This window comes from Malania oleifera, chromosome 2, assembly GCF_029873635.1.
Source record: "Malania oleifera isolate guangnan ecotype guangnan chromosome 2, ASM2987363v1, whole genome shotgun sequence".
Lineage (NCBI taxonomy): Eukaryota > Viridiplantae > Streptophyta > Magnoliopsida > Santalales > Ximeniaceae > Malania > Malania oleifera.
The window spans coordinates 56232734-56251368 of NC_080418.1; positions in this window are offsets into that span (position 1 = coordinate 56232734).

Below are 18635 nucleotides of genomic sequence, written 5' to 3' on the forward strand. Positions count from 1 at the left end.
GAGAAACTTAGTGTAACTGAGTTTGGATGACGAAACATGCCATCCTTGATCAATTCGGTCCTATTCAACTTATAATGTTGTCCCTATACATATGATGATTAATTTTAAGTCAATAGGGAACATTTTCATGCATAATAGTGTTCTAACCAGTCCAAGGTCTTTGAGAGTCGACTGAAAAAATTCAGTGTTGGTCGACAGAAGGGTGCCCTATGATCATTGGGTTTCCCTATGGTAAAACTACGACCAATTGAGCATAAAATTCATATCATGCAGATGCATGCATTATTACAAACCAAAGATATGAAAATAAATGCAATATTAATAAAACACCAATGTCTTCTTCCTTCTTCTTGACTCTTTAACTCTAGGGAATACGCCATATATGAGCTTTGAGTCGTGTCATGGCTTCCATGTCCTCTTGATCTTATGTGTGACCTGAATTATACCTATTCATGCACTTAGAGCATACATAAGAATCACTTGTGTTTGTCAGCATCAAAATTGAGATAGAACTCAAAAATCCAACTGAAAGTTTTTCGACAAACACTTACTCCTCGTCGACAAGTTTTAGGCCCTGAAATCAGCTCTCTCGGTAATGTCTCGTCAATAAGACATGTGTCCACATCATCGAGCACAAGAGGCCTATTCATCAATGAGCACTCTGCACTCGTCAACGAGACCTTACTAAAACCCCTTTTTGAAAAAATCCTTTTTTATTCTTTCTTTTATTACTTAATTACTAAAATTGTTTGGGTCTCTACATTCTCCCACCTTATAAAATTTCGTCTTCGAAATTTTACTATTTGTATTGAACACCATACTTTGGGGAAATTAGGTTACTTATTTTATTACTTACCCTCACTTGTGGTAGAAGAATACGGTGGTTGCATCAGGGTTATGAGAGATTACAAATACATAAAAGAAAAATTCCCCCAAAACTAAAGCACTGCCTACGGACATAAAATTATTACATGTATTAACCAACCTACACAAAAGAAACTTAACATACTTACCTGCATCTTTTCCTAATTACTAATGATCCCCCTTAAAATAGATGCGGGTATTTCTATCGTATTTCTTCCTCAAGCTCCTATGAAGCTTCTTCCACCGCATGATTCCTCCACAGGACTTTTACTAATGAAATTCTCTTATTACACAATTTTTGCTCTTTCCTATCTAAGATCTGCACTAATATCTCCTCATATGCTAGTGAATCTCTGAGTTCTATCTCTATATAACTGACCACGTGAGAGGGATCTAGGACGTATATCTTCCACATAGAAACATGAAACACGTCATGTATTCTGGATAAAACTGGTGGTAAGGCTAGTTGGTAGGCAACTTACCCCACTCTCTCAAGTATTTGGAAAGGGCCAATAAACCTAGGGCTCAGCTAACCCTCCCTCCAAAACCTCATAGTACCTTTCAATGATGCTATTTTTAGAAATACATGGTCTCCTACTTCGAATTCCAATTTTCAGTGGTGATTATCTACATAGCTTTTCCACTGACTTTAAGCTACACTAGTTCTTTCTCTAATAAGACATACTTTATCATATGCCTGCTACACTATGTCTGGCCCCAAAACACGCCTCCCACCTACCTCATCCCAGTATAAAGGAGAACAACATCTCCTACTATATAGTGCCTCGTAAGGTGTCATACTAATGCTGGTTTGATAGCTGTTATTATATTCAAATTCTACCAACAAAAGATACTGGGTCCAACTACCCCCAAAATCTAGCACACATGCCCGTAGCATATCCTCCAATATCTGAATCATCCTCTCCGACTGCCCGTCCATATGAGGATGAAGCGTCATGCTAAATGACAATTAAGACCCCAGAGCCTCCTACAAGCTCCTCCAAAACCATGACGCGAAGTGTATGTCTCGGTCTAATACTATAGACACAGGCACACCATGTAATCGTACTATCTCTTGAATATATATTTTTTCCAGTCTGTCAATGGAGTAGTTGATTTTAATAGGAATAAAGTGAGCGGTCTTCATCAGTCAATCTACGACCACCCAAATAGCATTATGTCCCTACTGTACCGGCGGTAAACCCATCACAAAGTCCATGGAAATACGATCCCATTTCCACTTTGGGATGTAAAATGGCTATAGTTGGCCCGCCGACCTCTGGTGCTCAGCCTTTACCTACTAGCACATTAAACACTACTGTACAAATTCATCAATTTCTCTCTTCATCCACCTGAAATACTCTTGTATATCTGTATACATTTTAGTGCTACCTAGATAAACCGTGCAAAGGGACCTATGAGCCTCATTAAGAATCATCCCTCTGATATCCTCATTTGCATGCACACACAATCTGGTATGGAACCTCAGAGCTCGGTCATCAGAAATACTAAATTCCTCCCCCTATTCGTCCTGTACCTTTTCTATCAACTCCATCAACTAAGCCTCATTCTTCTAGGCTATTTTAATACCTTCATATAGCGTAGGTTGTACCACCAGGTTGACAATCAATGTCTGGGAATCACTCTCCACTAACTCCATGCCAAGCCTCTCCAAGTTCATCTGGATCGAGCGCTAAATTTTTGCTACTGATAATACTGCTATTGTCACGCCCCGAACCCAGTAATGGGACTCGAGGGTGAATAAGTAACCTAATCCTATCCCTGTATCATACAAGTCACTAATGACATAGTACAATGAATGAGGGTCCGTCCCCGTGGGGTTCACAGGCACCCTATACACATTCACATATACCACGGAAACACAATGAAAGACAAGTCTTTCTATACATGTACAGTACCATACCATATTCTATACAAAGAAGTCTAACTCAACAAAATACAACACAAATCTAAGTGGCAGTCAAAAACCCCCAAAGACCACCCAGCATAAGCTTAGGACTTACCCTGGTCCTTCCCATAGTACACCAACACTACATTCCTACACCAGGTAGCTAGCTTCGACTACCCGAAGGACCTGAAAAATATGTACGTACAGTAGGGGTGATACACCTCTCAGTAAGGCATATATAGGTTATATCGGTGTGTGGCATTTGAGTGTTATCATGACAGCAAAACATACACAGTTTAATGCAATTCCAATACTTTAACAAAACAGTTTCAAAACAGTGCATACACGCACACACATATAATCAAGTAACCCAGTGTCGTCAAACCCTTTGGCCTGAAGCCAACCCACGATACCCAGCATTGGCCTGTAGCCATCCCGCAATACACAGCATCCTTGACATATGGCGAACTACAGGTTCCCATGGCATCATACTAGTACTAACTGGTGGATCTAAACCCTTCGATGATCAACCGATAAGGCTCACGCCCTTGGATATAGAGCCATACACTCTTACCAAATATGGCTAGTGATTTCATACACTCTCAGATATTGAGCTGGACACTCTTAGTATCAGGAATAACTCAGAACCCAATTCTGATTGCATTTCACCAAAACACATCTAGGCATGCTTATATAACCAAACGAACCACACCCATTTGGAAATCCAAAAATCGTGATTTTCCAAACATATATAGTTTAAATAAAGTCAAGGCACGAGCATCCCTATTACGCAGTATAAATCACCATATACATAAGGTTTTCCAAAAAAACCAAGGATGTAACCCAATACCCCCTTTTTCCCAAAACGGTAACATGAAAAACCCATAATTTTACCCATCATATCCCCCCAAATGAGTAATCAAAATGCACACAGGACTGCGAACCACAGTTCTACCGAGTCCAATTAAAAAAATAATCAACATAAACTGAATCCCCTTACCTTTTCCCAAATGAAAAATTTTGAACTCCAAGGCCCCTAAACCGCAAACCGAGTTCCAAAACCTACAACCCCCAAAACAAAACTCACTCACAACTTTGTTACCTACAAGACTACTGAATTAGAACTGAAAACCGTGCCTTACCTTTATTTTGGGCCAAAACCCGAGAATGCCTAAAACGAAAATCAAATCCATACAACTTGTAGAGAATGCTTCCCTGATCCTCGTGGTAACGTTAGATCTATGATTCTTACTACATACGGTGAAAAAATATTGAGAAATAGAGAGTAGGTTGAGTTTCTAGAGAGATAGAGAGAGAATTTGAGTTTTCTTAGCTGAGAAGTAATGAAAATATTTATTTATAACCCTTTGACCTGGCCACTCCTCATTGACGAGACTCTGCACTTCGTCACCGAGAACTACAAAGACTTTGTCGATGAACTCCGGCTTCGTCAACGAAGCTTGTTTAATAACCAATTTAACCTTCTCTTAATTAATTAATTCCCTATATCACAGTTCGGGTTTTTACAACCTCCCCTCCTTACAAAAATTTTGTCCTCGAAATTTGCTATCTCTTATTCATAAACTTAAACACAAACACGCAACCTTTGCACGAAACTGGCGACTACTACAATGTAGCCCCATTACAATATATACATAGCCTCATTTATGGCAAAGGAATGCCGTGGTTACAAACATAAACTGTCTTTGGAGTTCACAAATACACACACTCCCCAAGCTGTCGCGACGTCTCGGGAGCGCGGGTGCCCTGGGCGGCGAAATCAAAATCATTTTTAATATTTTCATGGAAAAACATGGATATCGGAGTCGCCACTAACCTTTAGTGCGGTTAGAACACATGATTACTACCCCGTTAGGGGTAGAATCGGTCTACATTACCAGAGTTGGGGCCGGGAGTTCGGTTACGCGAGGGGAAGGTACGAGCACCCCCTACGCACCCGTTCTTACAAACGGTACCTAATTAATTTGAAATTATCCCTAAGTTAATCTAATAATTCTTCAAATTACTCCTATTTTATGAATTTATAAATAAATGTGAAAAATAAATAAATAAATAAAGATAATATATACCCATATAATCCCTCAGAGCTTAGGGTACGTGAAGCCCGAAGGCTCATACCCCCGCGATAAAATCATAGGGACAAAAAAAATAAAATACTTTATAAAATACGCTCCCAAATTTTAAAATTGTAAGTAAAATATTTATAGGAAAATAATAGTATGGGAGGTTTTAATAATAGATATAATAATTTAAACATAATAAATAAATAAATAAAATAGTAATAAACTAGAGTATTAGGATACCACAATACGTACTAATCAACATATATAATAGAAGCTAAAATATCTAACATACCAATAATAGTAGAATATAAACATATAATATAGACTAAGATAATGAGCATATCATAATATTAAAATACTACATATACGTTATAAACAAAAATACTTAAACATACCATAATACACATAATTACGATAATAATAATAAATATCCACAAATAATATAATACGTAATAAATTACTATAATACTATATACTAAACATACCATATAATGGCATGATACCAAAACACCAAAAATATTACCTAAACTATTAAGCTTACCAAAATAATTAATACCTTGTATATTAACATGCTAAAAATATAATAATAATACATAATATTACCTAAAATGCTATGTTACTAAATGTACACGGTCACCTAAAATACTGAATTAAATGTATAATGTTACTTAAAATTCTAAGTTGCTAAATATAAATATCACTTATTCAAATAAATATTATAGCATTAAAAATTTTACAACAATGTTATGGACATGACAAAATAATAATGCAATCATATACAAGAAATAGATAAATAATAAAAAATAATGAACATCAATATATACGCAATAACAATGTAAAGTAAACTAAATAAAACACTACTCAAAACCCTAATAACGTGAAATAACCAAAACCCTAAAATAAAACAATAACCTAAAACCCTAAAGGGTCGTATTATGAAAATAATGTAAATAATCAAGAATTCTAGATGTGAATAATATTACAATCCTAAATAATAAACAAAATCCCTAAATATCGTATGAACAATAAATATGACAAATATCCTAAATACATCAAAAAGTCTAAATAATGTCTACGCAATAAAACATCCTAAATAATATGTAACAATAAAAATAATGATTACAAAAAAAAAAAAAAACGGTAATATAAGCACTTTAAACAAATATACAACAATAAATATGGACACGTAATAAAGTATTAAATAATCATCCAACACCTATAACAATAATGTTAAATATATATAGATATATAATAAAGCCCTAAACATGAAACCTATATGTTACAATAAAAGTAATTATATAAAAAAAAAAACTTTAAAGATTACACATGCCTGCATAAATAAAAACAAAAACAAAAAAAAAGAACAAAAATGTTAGTTTTCAATACAAAACAAAGACCAGAAAAGAAACATGAAAAAAAAGATAATAAATAAATAAATGAGAAATTGCATGCCAGTGTGTGTGTGTGTTCTGTGCACGTGTATGAGTGTTTACAAGGTGTGTACGTGATGCATGTATGTACTGGGTGCACATACTGTGAGTGTGCAGAGATCAGGGAAACTTACCAAGGGGGGTTGCCGGAGAATGGAGCAGGGGGCAACGGGAGGTCTTGCCGACGGCAACGGTGATGCCTGGGCGGGGTGGTGAGTGGCTAAGCCTGCTGGTTTGGCTTGGTTCGGGGGTGCTCACGACGGTGCTGGAGTGGTGCTCACGATCGACTGCAGTGGAGAGGTGCTCGGTTGCTGCTGGTGTGGAGTTGGATTGCTGGTGGCTGGGTGACTCGTCTGGAGTGGTGCAGCGGTGGGTGCAGATGGCTGGTACTGGAGATCCTGGAGGCTGGCCGGGTTGCCGGAGATGGAGATAACGATGAGAGGGCTGGGTCGTGAGGTGGTAGGCTGTGAATGGAGAAGATGGGGTTAGCCGAGGATGATGGCTGGGTGAGCGTGAGCCGGAGGGTTGCCGAGGTTGTGCCGAGAAGAAAGGTAAGGCTTTTTTTTTGTTTGTCTTCGGCTGTGCTGTGCGCGGCTGTGGCCGCCCCCCTTCCTCCCTTGTGTGTATCACCCTTATATAAAAAAAAATTTGACAACCCTAAAAAAAATTTCCCTTTTTTTGATTTTCTTTTTATGGTATTTTTTCTTTTGGAAATAGTATTATGAGTATAACTACTATTATGGTAATAATAATAATAATAATAATAATAATAATAAGTAAAATAATAACAAAATAATAATAATAATAACAATAATAATAATAATAAAAATAAAAATAAATAATAATAATAATAATAATAGACTAATAAAGATAAAAATACTAATAATAATAAAAGTTAAAAATAATATTAATAGCAATGAAAATAAATAATAATAATAATAATAATAATCAATAATATAAATAGAAGTAAAAAATAAAAATAAAAGTAATAATAATAATACTAATGAAAAATAATAATAATAATAATAATAAATAAAATAGTAATAATAGTAACAATAATAAGACTAATGAAAGTTAATAATAATAATAGTAAGAATAAATAAACTAATAAAAATACTAATAATAATAATAATAATAAAAAGGGAACCCTCGTTCTATTTGGCTAGGGCAAAAATAGGGTGTCTACAGCTGCCCCTCTTTGTAGGCTTAGTTGCTTCAATGTAACGATAAGAATTCTCCTACGTTTTTGTAGCAACAAGCCTGCAAAGATAAAAGACACCTATTTTAGCCAAGCCATTCAACTCCCTATGGCTTTTCAGGTTAATCAAGAGTTGTTTATTTCTGCCAACCAGAGACGATATGCACTGAATGTAAGAATCCATGTTGAGGTATACAGGGATGGCTTACAGCGAATGTAAGAATCCAAACGCCAAAGTATGTGAGAATGACTTGCACTGGGTTTGAAAACCCGAGCGCCAAAGCACATGAGGATGACTTGCGCTAGGTTTGAGAACCCGAGCGCCAAAGTACAATGAGAATGACTTGCACTGGGTTTGAGAACCCGAGCGCCAAAGTACATGAGAATGACTTGCACTGGGTTTGAGAACCCAAGCGCCAAAGTACATGAGAATGACTTGCACTGGGTTTGAGAACCCGAACGCCAAAGCACATGAGAATGACTTGCACTGGGTTTGAGAACCCGAGCACCAAAGCACATGAGAATGACTTGCACTGGGTTTGAGAACCCGAGCACCAAAGCACATGAGAATGACTTGCACTGGGTTTGAGAACCCGAGCGCCAAAGTACATGAGAATGACTTGCACTGGGTTTGAGAACCCGAGCGCCAAAGTACATGAGAATGACGTGCACTGGGTTTGAGAACCCGAGCGCCAAAGTACATGAGAATGACTTGCACTGGGTTTGAGAACCCGAGCGCCAAAGCACATGAGAATGACTTGCACTGGGTTTGAGAACCCGAGCGCCAAAGTACATGAGAATGACTTGCACTAGGTTTGAGAACCCAAGCGCCAAAGTACATGAGAATGACTTGCACTGGGTTTGAGAACCCGAGCGCCAAAGTACAATAGAATGACTTGCACTGGGTTTGAGAACCCGAGCACCAAAGCACATGAGAATGACTTGCACTGGGTTTGAGAACCCGAGCGCCAAAGCACATGAGAATGACTTGCACTGGGTTTGAGAACCCGAGCGCCAAAGTGCAATGATGGCTTGCTTCGAATGTAAGAATCCGAGTCGTAGGGACACGATGATCCAGCCATGGGACACAATGATGGCTTGCTTCGAATGTAAGAATCTGAGCCGTGGGGACACGATGATCCAGCCATGGGACATAAAGATGGCTTGCTTCGAATGTAAGAATCCGAGTCGTAAGGACACGATGATCCAGCCATGGGACACAATGATGGCTTGCTTCGAATGTAAGAATCCTAGCCGTAGGGACTCGATGATCCGAGCCACCTCAACCAGTAACAAGATGTGAAAGCAAAGTATGGAAAGTTGTTACTCTATTTGGAAAATGCGCTTGGGGTAAAGTCCGAATGTCAATGAATGAATCCCTTGTCTTTGGGATCTGTTGCCCTAGTTTCAAAATGAATCAATGTGTGTACGGGGTCAACTTGCCCCAATTTTCCAAGTAAATCAATGTGTGCTTGGGGTCAGTTACCCCAGCTCATAATTAAACACAACAGAATCTCTCCATCAAGGATGTCAAATAATCATTCGAAAGCTCAAGACAAGTGTGAAGGGTGCTCTATTGCTGCTTGTGATGCTAGAATGCAATGATATGCTGCTATATGTATGCATGTTACTAACTTGTGATTATATGTATGCATTTTTATTTTTTATTTTTGTGATGCTAAAATATGAAATGCATAAGATGTATGGTAATGCGTGAAATGCATGACAATGCATGAGATGCATGGTAATACATGAAATGCATGACAATGCATGAGATGTGTGGTAATGTGTGAAACATAGGGTAATGCATGACATGCAAGGCGATGCATAAGGTGTATGATAATGCGTGAAATGCATGACAATGCATAAGATATATGGTAATGTATGAAATGTAGGTATGACGATGCATAAGATGTATGGTAATGCGAGAAATGCAGGGCAATGCATAAGATGTATTACCATACATGAAGTGTAGGTAATGCATGCAATGGATGACAATGCATGCATGAAATGCATGACAATGCATGAGATGTATGGTAATGCAAGGAATGCATGGAAACGCATGAAATCTTAGGTGATGCATGAAATACATGGCAATGCATGAGATGTATGGTAATGCATGGAATGCATGGCAATATATGAATTTTACGTAATGCATAAAATGTATGACGATGCGTGAAATTCGGGGTAATGCATGACATGTATGATAATGCGTGAAACTTGGGGTAATGCATGACAATGCATGAATCTTTTCTCCCAATGACCTCATCTTTGGTCTCTACATAAGATTCGCCACATTTGAATGGATTTGTAACCGATCTTAGTTCAATCTTCTTTATTCATCCGGTCATGAAAGTGATTGACTCAACTCAAAAATCACAAAATCTGCCCCAGTTGAATGGACCTACAGCTGATCTTGACTGTGATTTCCTATTCCAATCCGATAAGAAAGTGCTTGAATGGGACCCAGTTAAATTCATCTGCCACCGATCTTGAATCTATTGTTGGATTTCTTTTGAACTTGATATAACATTTGCTCCAGTTTGACTGCTCTTTCTCCACAAGGATCTTCTTTATAGAAATTTCTGGTCATTCTGAAACTCTTTGACTATCCATCCTCTTTTAATGCTCTAAAGAATAAGAAGGGTTCCTATTTTTTTTTTTTTTTTTTTTTTTTTTTTTTAAGAAACAAGAAATGATTATGCAACTATGACATCAACTCGCTAAATCAAAAGGCCATCTGCACTAAATAAATGTTTTACCATGTTTCAATGCTATCGTAGGGGAAAATTCATGCCAGTATTCAAAGGTCATGTAACGTTGATTTCCCAGCCTAGATGACTGTTCCTTCTCTTCAACTGCCCCAGTTTCATCAACTCATGCTTTGATCTCAAGATGGTCTTTAAGACTTGGGACGAAACGTAGGCTTAGGGATGTAGGATTTCAGAATAAAAGGCAAACTAAGGCTCAAAAATACCACCCCAAATAATGTTTTATGCCCCCAGTTCGAGTTGAGGCGCTTTTGCAAGATGTTGACTGAACTTGTTATTTAAACAAGCTGCCTACGTACCTTTTCAGGATCAGGTCATTACGTAGTTCAGACTCAACATTGAGTCTGACAAATCATTTAAGACAACAATGTATACCCATCTGGTCAGGACTTTCATTTGGACCGTAATGTTGGTTAAGGATATGGGTTAAAGAAGAAAGGAGTTACATAAGGCTCAAAATCATCAATTTCATCAAGGGTAATTTGGTCAAAGATCACATATGTAGTAAGTCTCTTATTTTCTTTCTTCCTCTTCTTCCTTCTCTTTCCTTCTTTCATTCTTTATCTTCTTTTTCTTCTTTTTTTTTACTGCAATTTTCACTTTTCCTTTTATGAAGGGATTTAAACTTCATTCTCATTTGAACTTCAATTGGGACTGATCTTTTTTAAAACTGCCCCCAGTGTGGGGTGTGATCCTTTGACGGGTTAATCGAGAAATGAATCTTTCAGGCTCGAAAAGGGTTTGCAAGGGATTTCTGTTTTTGACTTTCTTTTGGGTAGCAGAACAATGGCCTGCCATCCTTTTGGTAATGACTATTGTCTCAAATGATTTGCCAAACGCTAAGGGACCCAAACCCAGGTTAGCTTTCTGGTGATCGGACTTTTAAGAAAAAGCTGGTTTAACATTCAGGCTCAATTTGGTTAACAAATGGTAAATCATTGTTTGGGTTCTTTTTAGGGATAACTGGTCGGCCAAAGAGGGTCATCCATCATTTGATCAAAACATGAGTGATTAATTTATCAAAACAGTGTAGCCACCTCGTTGAATTCCTTGGAAAAAAAATTTTTTCATAACGTCTGAATTCAATGATTGTTTCATCCTTTAACATCTCTTTCTAACTCATGAACACTGGCAATATTACTTTCCCTATTTCGGCATGAAACATAAGCAAACAGAATTTGGCAATTGGACTCATGATGCAAGTGAGATAACGAAATGCATAATTCATTTTATTGAATATAGAAAATATTCCGAGACACAGGCGTCCATGGATTACAAAAAGCAAATAACAATGGAAAACAAAAGAACATTAACTGAAAAGGATTAGATAGTCAAAAGTTCGGTACTCCATCACTTTAGCCTTGGTGGACAACAACTGAAACCATTGATTTAGGAACCTCCCTGATATGTTAACCACTTCCTTCCTCGTGTTTGGGCAAAGGATTCCCCTGGACTCCTGGTTGCTTGTCATCAAAAGCTAACCATCCTGCATCTCTTAACGATTGCACCTTATGCTTGAAAGCCCAACAATGGTCAATAGTATGGCCGGGAGAGTTAGCATGGTACTCACAATGAACCCCAGGATCATACCACTGTGGAGGAGGGTTCGCGACGGGCGTCCCAGGGATTGCAGATACCATCCCCTTTTCCCGCAGCTGAGAAAATAATTCGGCATATGTCATGGGAATGGGGTCCACCCTTCGAAAGTTTCTAGTCACATTCCTATCTTTTGCTTGCTGATTCGGTGGACCAGAGTGAACAATCTGAGGCCTGGTGCCTGTATGCGCTGTTTGATTTACCATGGGCTCAAAACCAAAGTTTCTCTCGGGCCATTGGTTCCCACCTCTAGTGTACTGATTATTCCAATTAAACTGCCCCTGTATCATTTGTGCCTCTTCCTCCTTCTTCCTATTAGTCCACCTTTTGCCTAAACCAATTTCTGTGCCACTATCCTTGACTAGGCCTGCCTTGATATCGCCTTCAATTCTTCCTCCCGCAGCCACAATATCCATAAAATCATGGGGAGTTGCTCCCCGAAGGTGCGTACGGTAGGGGTCTTTTAATGTGCTCACGAACAAGGAGATAGCCTCTCGGTCACTCACCGGGGGGTCCACTTGGATTGACATATCTCTCCACCTATAAGCATATTCTCTAAATGTTTCGGTGGATTTCTTCTCCATCTCTTGCAGAGTTATTCGATCAGGTGCCATTTCTGTCACATGGCAGTAGTGAGTGATAAAGGCACTAGCCAAGTCCTTCCAAGTGCGGACCCGAGCCTTATCTTGTTGAATGTACCAATGGATAGCGGACCCGGTCAAACTGCTTTGAAAGCAATGCATCATTAGTTTTTCATCGTCCGAGTAAGCGGCCATTGCTTGGCAGTACATCACTAAATGTGTTCGAGGGCACCGGGTCACGTCAAACTTTTCAAAGTCTGGCATTTTGAACTTTGGCGGCAGGGTGACTTTAGGCACCAAGCAAAGGTCATTTGGATTAACTGAATCGAAATTATTAGAACCTTCCATTGCTTTTAAGCGCTCTTCTAACACGTCACAGCGACGCTCAGCCTCAGATTTGCTTATTCCCATATCAGACGATACTAACGGAGGAGTTCCTACCACTGGGAACCCCTATGCTGGCATAGCAGGGATGAAAGGAGGCATATTTGGCGGTGGACCCCCCATGACACCAGGCGGTGGAATTGATGTTTGTCCATGATCTGGGGTGAACCCTGGGGGATGAGCGGGGTCCACATCTACTTCAGGATCAACATGCACTGCCTTTCCCTTGTTCATCAGTAGCTCCAAAACCTTACTTATCTTGTCATTCATCTCTTCTTGTCCTTGTTCCAGACCCAGGACTCTATTTTCCAATTGTTCGCTCATTTCTCTCGCTCTTCGCCTGGTATTGTATTGATGCGTGTTGGTCTCAATTATTGCTTTATATTACTCAAACCACCTCTTCGATTAGGAACTGAAAACCAAAGAATTTCCCTTTTTTAGAACCACGAATGCACGATTATGTACTGCATGAGTGAAAGTGTTTTGATGCATGATTAGGGTATGCAATGGGTGTTTATGCATGGATGCAACTAGTGCACTTATATATACAAACAAAGATATAAACATGCATGCAGCCTATCGTGCATGACTATGTATGGAATGAAGTGCATGAATATAATGTCCTAAATTACTACTTAACTAGAATTCTAGAAAAATCCCACTAATGAAACAGGTCAAGATTAACATGATCATTGATGGGCTACGATTTCAATTCAATTTCTCCCTTACCCATTCATTTCCTTGATGAGGGTCTATGTACCTCAGATTCTATAAAAGGTCAAATTATGTTTTGAGGTTGGGGTTGACCCAGGCTAGTCAACCCATTGGATTTGTGGACTTTAGTGTGCACTTGGGCCTCAAGTATTTTAAAATATGGGCTTCAATGTATTTCATGATGAGATTAGGCCTTAGTTTTAAAAAGGACTTGGGCTTGGATTATTGGAAAAATGTCAGCCCGAATTTTTAGGTAATAGGGCCGAAGCCCATTTTTGAAATTTGGGTTTGACCCCTTTTTGAAAATCAGGCCTGGGCCGAGTTTTTACTTAAGAAAAGGTCGGGCCTAGGTTTGTTTTTAAAGAATTGGGTCCGATTTATTTGAAAAGGGTTGGGTCGACCCATATTTCATGATGGGCTGAGGCCCTAGTTGAAAAGGAATTGGGCTTGGATTACTTGAGAAAATGTTGGCCCGAATTTTTAGGTGATAGAACTGAAGCCCATTTTTGGAAATCTGGGTTTGACCCTCTTTGGAGATCATGTCTAGGCCAAGTTTTTACTTAGAAAATGTCGGGCCTAGGTTTGTCTTTAAAGAATTGGGCCCGATTTATTTGAAAAGGGTTGGGTCCACCCATATTTTAAAATGCTTGGGCCAAGTGCTTCATTGTTGAAAGGATGGGCCATGGTCTCATTATTGGGCTTTTTTTCGAAATACTGGCTAAGTAGTATGTAATTCTAAAATGGATGCAGAATGCATGGTATAATACAAGGTATCTCACAACATATATACAATAGACGGTATGGGGATAAGGATGTCCCAACCCAAGGTAGGTATGTATATACAGGGTTCGTCATGGCACTATCCTAGTTAAGGAAAACTATATACAAGTATGTGTGGGTAGGCTCTAACCCTATTGACAAAAGGTTCCCAGTTTGGAATTCTATCCTCCCTCATTGGGGTCCGGATAAAACCCGTACTGAGTGGAGGGGTTCGCGGGTCCCATCAAGCTCTTCCACGAAGGGACTGACGCTATTACACTCCTATCTAATCCTAATAAGGAAAGCTCGGGTATAGAGCGTGAAAGTGTGTGAATTTAAATTTAACCTAATCCCGCTATCCCCACATTTATTCACATGCTATAAACAATATGGAAACAAGATATCTACCATTAATACATATATATATATATATATATATATATATATTCAAAAGATAAGGAAACACAATATATGCAATTAATATGTTTATTCACAAAAAATTTGGAAACAAAAGAATAAGGAAACAAAATATTTACGATTAGTATACACAATATCTATAATTAATATGCTTATTAACAATATCTACAATTAATATTTAAAAAATTAGGAAACAAAATATTTTTAATTAATTGAGGTTATTTACAAATTATGGAAGTAAAATATTTACAATTAATCAAAGTTGTTTACAAATTACAATATTTACAAAATAAAGAGTAATTAAAAGATTTACTAAATTTAAACTTGGGATAACTTCCAATTAATTAATGGCTCGACTCTCTAAGTCCCCAGCGGAGTCGCCAAGCTGTCGCGACGTCTCGGGAGCGCGGGTGCCCCGGGCGGTGAAATCAAAATCATTTTTAATATTTTCATGGAAAAACATGGATATCGGAGTCGCCACTAACCTTTAGTGCGGTTAGAACACATGATTACTACCCCGTTAGGGGTAGAATCGGTCTACATTACCAGAGTTGGGGCCGGGAGTTCGGTTACGCGAGGGGAAGGTACGAGCACCCCCTACGCGCCCGTTCTTACAAACGGTACCTAATTAATTTGAAATTATCCCTAATTTAATCTAATAATTCTTCAAATTACTCCTATTTTATGAATTTATAAATAAATGTGAAAAATAAATAAATAAATAAAGATAATATATACCCATATAATCCCTCAGAGCTTAGGGTACGTGAAGCCCGAAGGCTCATACCCCCGCGATAAAATCATAGGGACAAAAAAAATAAAATACTTTATAAAATACGCTCCCAAATTTTAAAATTGTAAGTAAAATATTTATAGGAAAATAATAGTATGGGAGGTTTTAATAATAGATATAATAATTTAAACATAATAAATAAATAAATAAAATAGTAATAAACTAGAGTATTAGGATACCACAATACGTACTAATCAACATATATAATAGAAGCTAAAATATCTAACATACCAATAATAGTAGAATATAAACATATAATATAGACTAAGATAATGAGCATATCATAATATTAAAATACTACATATACGTTATAAACAAAAATACTTAAACATACCATAATACACATAATTACGATAATAATAATAAATATCCACAAATAATATAATACGTAATAAATTACTATAATACTATATACTAAACATACCATATAATGGCATGATACCAAAACACCAAAAATATTACCTAAACTATTAAGCTTACCAAAATAATTAATACCTTGTATATTAACATGCTAAAAATATAATAATAATACATAATATTACATAAAATGCTATGTTACTAAATGTACACGGTCACCTAAAATACTGAATTAAATGTATAATGTTACTTAAAATTCTAAGTTGCTAAATATAAATATCACTTATTCAAATAAATATTATAGCATTAAAAATTTCACAACAATGTTATGGACATGACAAAATAATAATGCAATCATATACAAGAAATAGATAAATAATAAAAAATAATGAACATCAATATTTACGCAATAACAATGTAAAGTAAACTAAATAAAACACTACTCAAAACCCTAATAACGTGAAATAACCAAAACCTTAAAATAAAACAATAACCTAAAACCCTAAAGGGTCGCATTATGAAAATAATGTAAATAATCAAGAATTCTAGATGTGAATAATATTACAATCCTAAATAATAAACAAAATCCCTAAATATCGTATGAACAATAAATATGACAAATATCCTAAATACATCAAAAAGTCTAAATAATGTCTACGCAATAAAACATCCTAAATAATATGTAACAATAAAAATAATGATTACAAAAAAAAAAAAAAACGGTAATATAAGCACTTTAAACAAATATACAACAATAAATATGGACACGTAATAAAGTATTAAATAATCATCCAACACCTATAACAATAATGTTAAATATATATAGATATATAATAAAGCCCTAAACATGAAACCTATATGTTACAATAAAAGTAATTATATAAAAAAAAAAACTTTAAAGATTACACATGCCTGCATAAATAAAAACAAAAACAAAAAAAAAGAACAAAAATGTTAGTTTTCAATACAAAACAAAGACCAGAAAAGAAACATGAAAAAAAAGATAATAAATAAATAAATGAGAAATTGCATGCCAGTGTGTGTGTGTGTTCTGTGCACGTGTATGAGTGTTTACAAGGTGTGTACGTGATGCATGTATGTACTGGGTGCACATACTGTGAGTGTGCAGAGATCAGGGAAACTTACCAAGGGGGGTTGCCGGAGAATGGAGCAGGGGGCAACGGGAGGTCTTGCCGACGGCAACGGTGATGCCTGGGCGGGGTGGTGAGTGGCTAAGCCTGCTGGTTTGGCTTGGTTCGGGGGTGCTCACGACGGTGCTGGAGTGGTGCTCACGATCGACTGCAGTGGAGAGGTGCTCGGTTGCTGCTGGTGTGGAGTTGGATTGCTGGTGGCTGGGTTACTCGTCTGGAGTGGTGCAGCGGTGGGTGCAGATGGCTGGTACTGGAGATCCTGGAGGCTGGACGGGTTGCCGAAGATGGAGATAAGGATGAGAGGGCTGGGTCGTGAGGTGGTAGGCTGTGAATGGAGAAGATGGGGTTAGCCGAGGATGATGGCTGGGTGAGCGTGAGCCGGAGGGTTTCCGAGGTTGTGCCGAGAAGAAATGTAAGGCTTTTTTTTTGTTTGTCTTCGGCTGTGCTGTGCGCGGCTGTGGCCGCCCCCCTTCCTCCCTTGTGTGTATCACCCTTATATAAAAAAAAATTTGACAACCCTAAAAAAACTTTCCCTTTTTTTGATTTTCTTTTTATGGTATTTTTTCTTTTGGAAATAGTATTATGAGTATAACTACTATTATGGTAATAATAATAATAATAGTAATAATAATAAGAAGTAAAATAATAATAAAATAATAATAATAATAACAATAATAATAATAATAATAAATAAAAATAAATAATAATAATAATAATAATAGTACTAATAAAGATAAAAATACTAATAATAATAAAAGTTAAAAATAATATTAATAGCAATGAAAATAAATAAATAATAATAATAATAAATAATATAAATAGAAGTAAAAAATAAAAATAAAAGTAATAATAATAATACTAATGAAAAATAATAATAATAAATAAAATAGTAATAATAGTAACAATAATAAGACTAATGAAAGTTAATAATAATAATAGTAAGAATAAATAAACTAATAAAAATACTAATAATAATAATAAAAAGGGAACCCTCGTTCTATTTGGCTAGGGCAAAAATAGGGTGTCTACAGGCATAATTCATAACATAAAAATCATGGCATTTACGTCGGCATAACCCATAACGTAAAAATCATGGCATTTACGCCAGCATAATTCATAACGTAGTAAACATACATTCTTGCACTATTTAACATAATCTTAAAAAAAACATAGTTCTTGTACTGTTTTTAGGGATTTCCTGAAAACTGCTATTACTTTCTTATCTTAGAGAAATCATAATATTTCAAAATAACAAATTTTTAATAGAAATATCATACTCATGCCACACAAATGTACATAGCCTTATAAACTCATAATTTACTCTGAAATCATATTTCCATATAAAATGTGTTAAAATCATTTCCCTGTTCAACAACAGTATTCCCAAACATAATTCTATATCATACATACTTTCCTGAAAATAAATGTTGTTTAATTCAAAATAATTTCATAAAAAAATATTGACTTAGTTTATCCCCTTACATGGCTTGCTGAGAAGCCCACAAAATATTCCAAACCTACACCCTTGTGTTCCTCAACTTTACACCATGAAATTGCATTTTTCCTCAACAAACTTCAGTATTATTCTATCTAAAGCATTTTTCTCAGTCTAAAAACACCAAATACC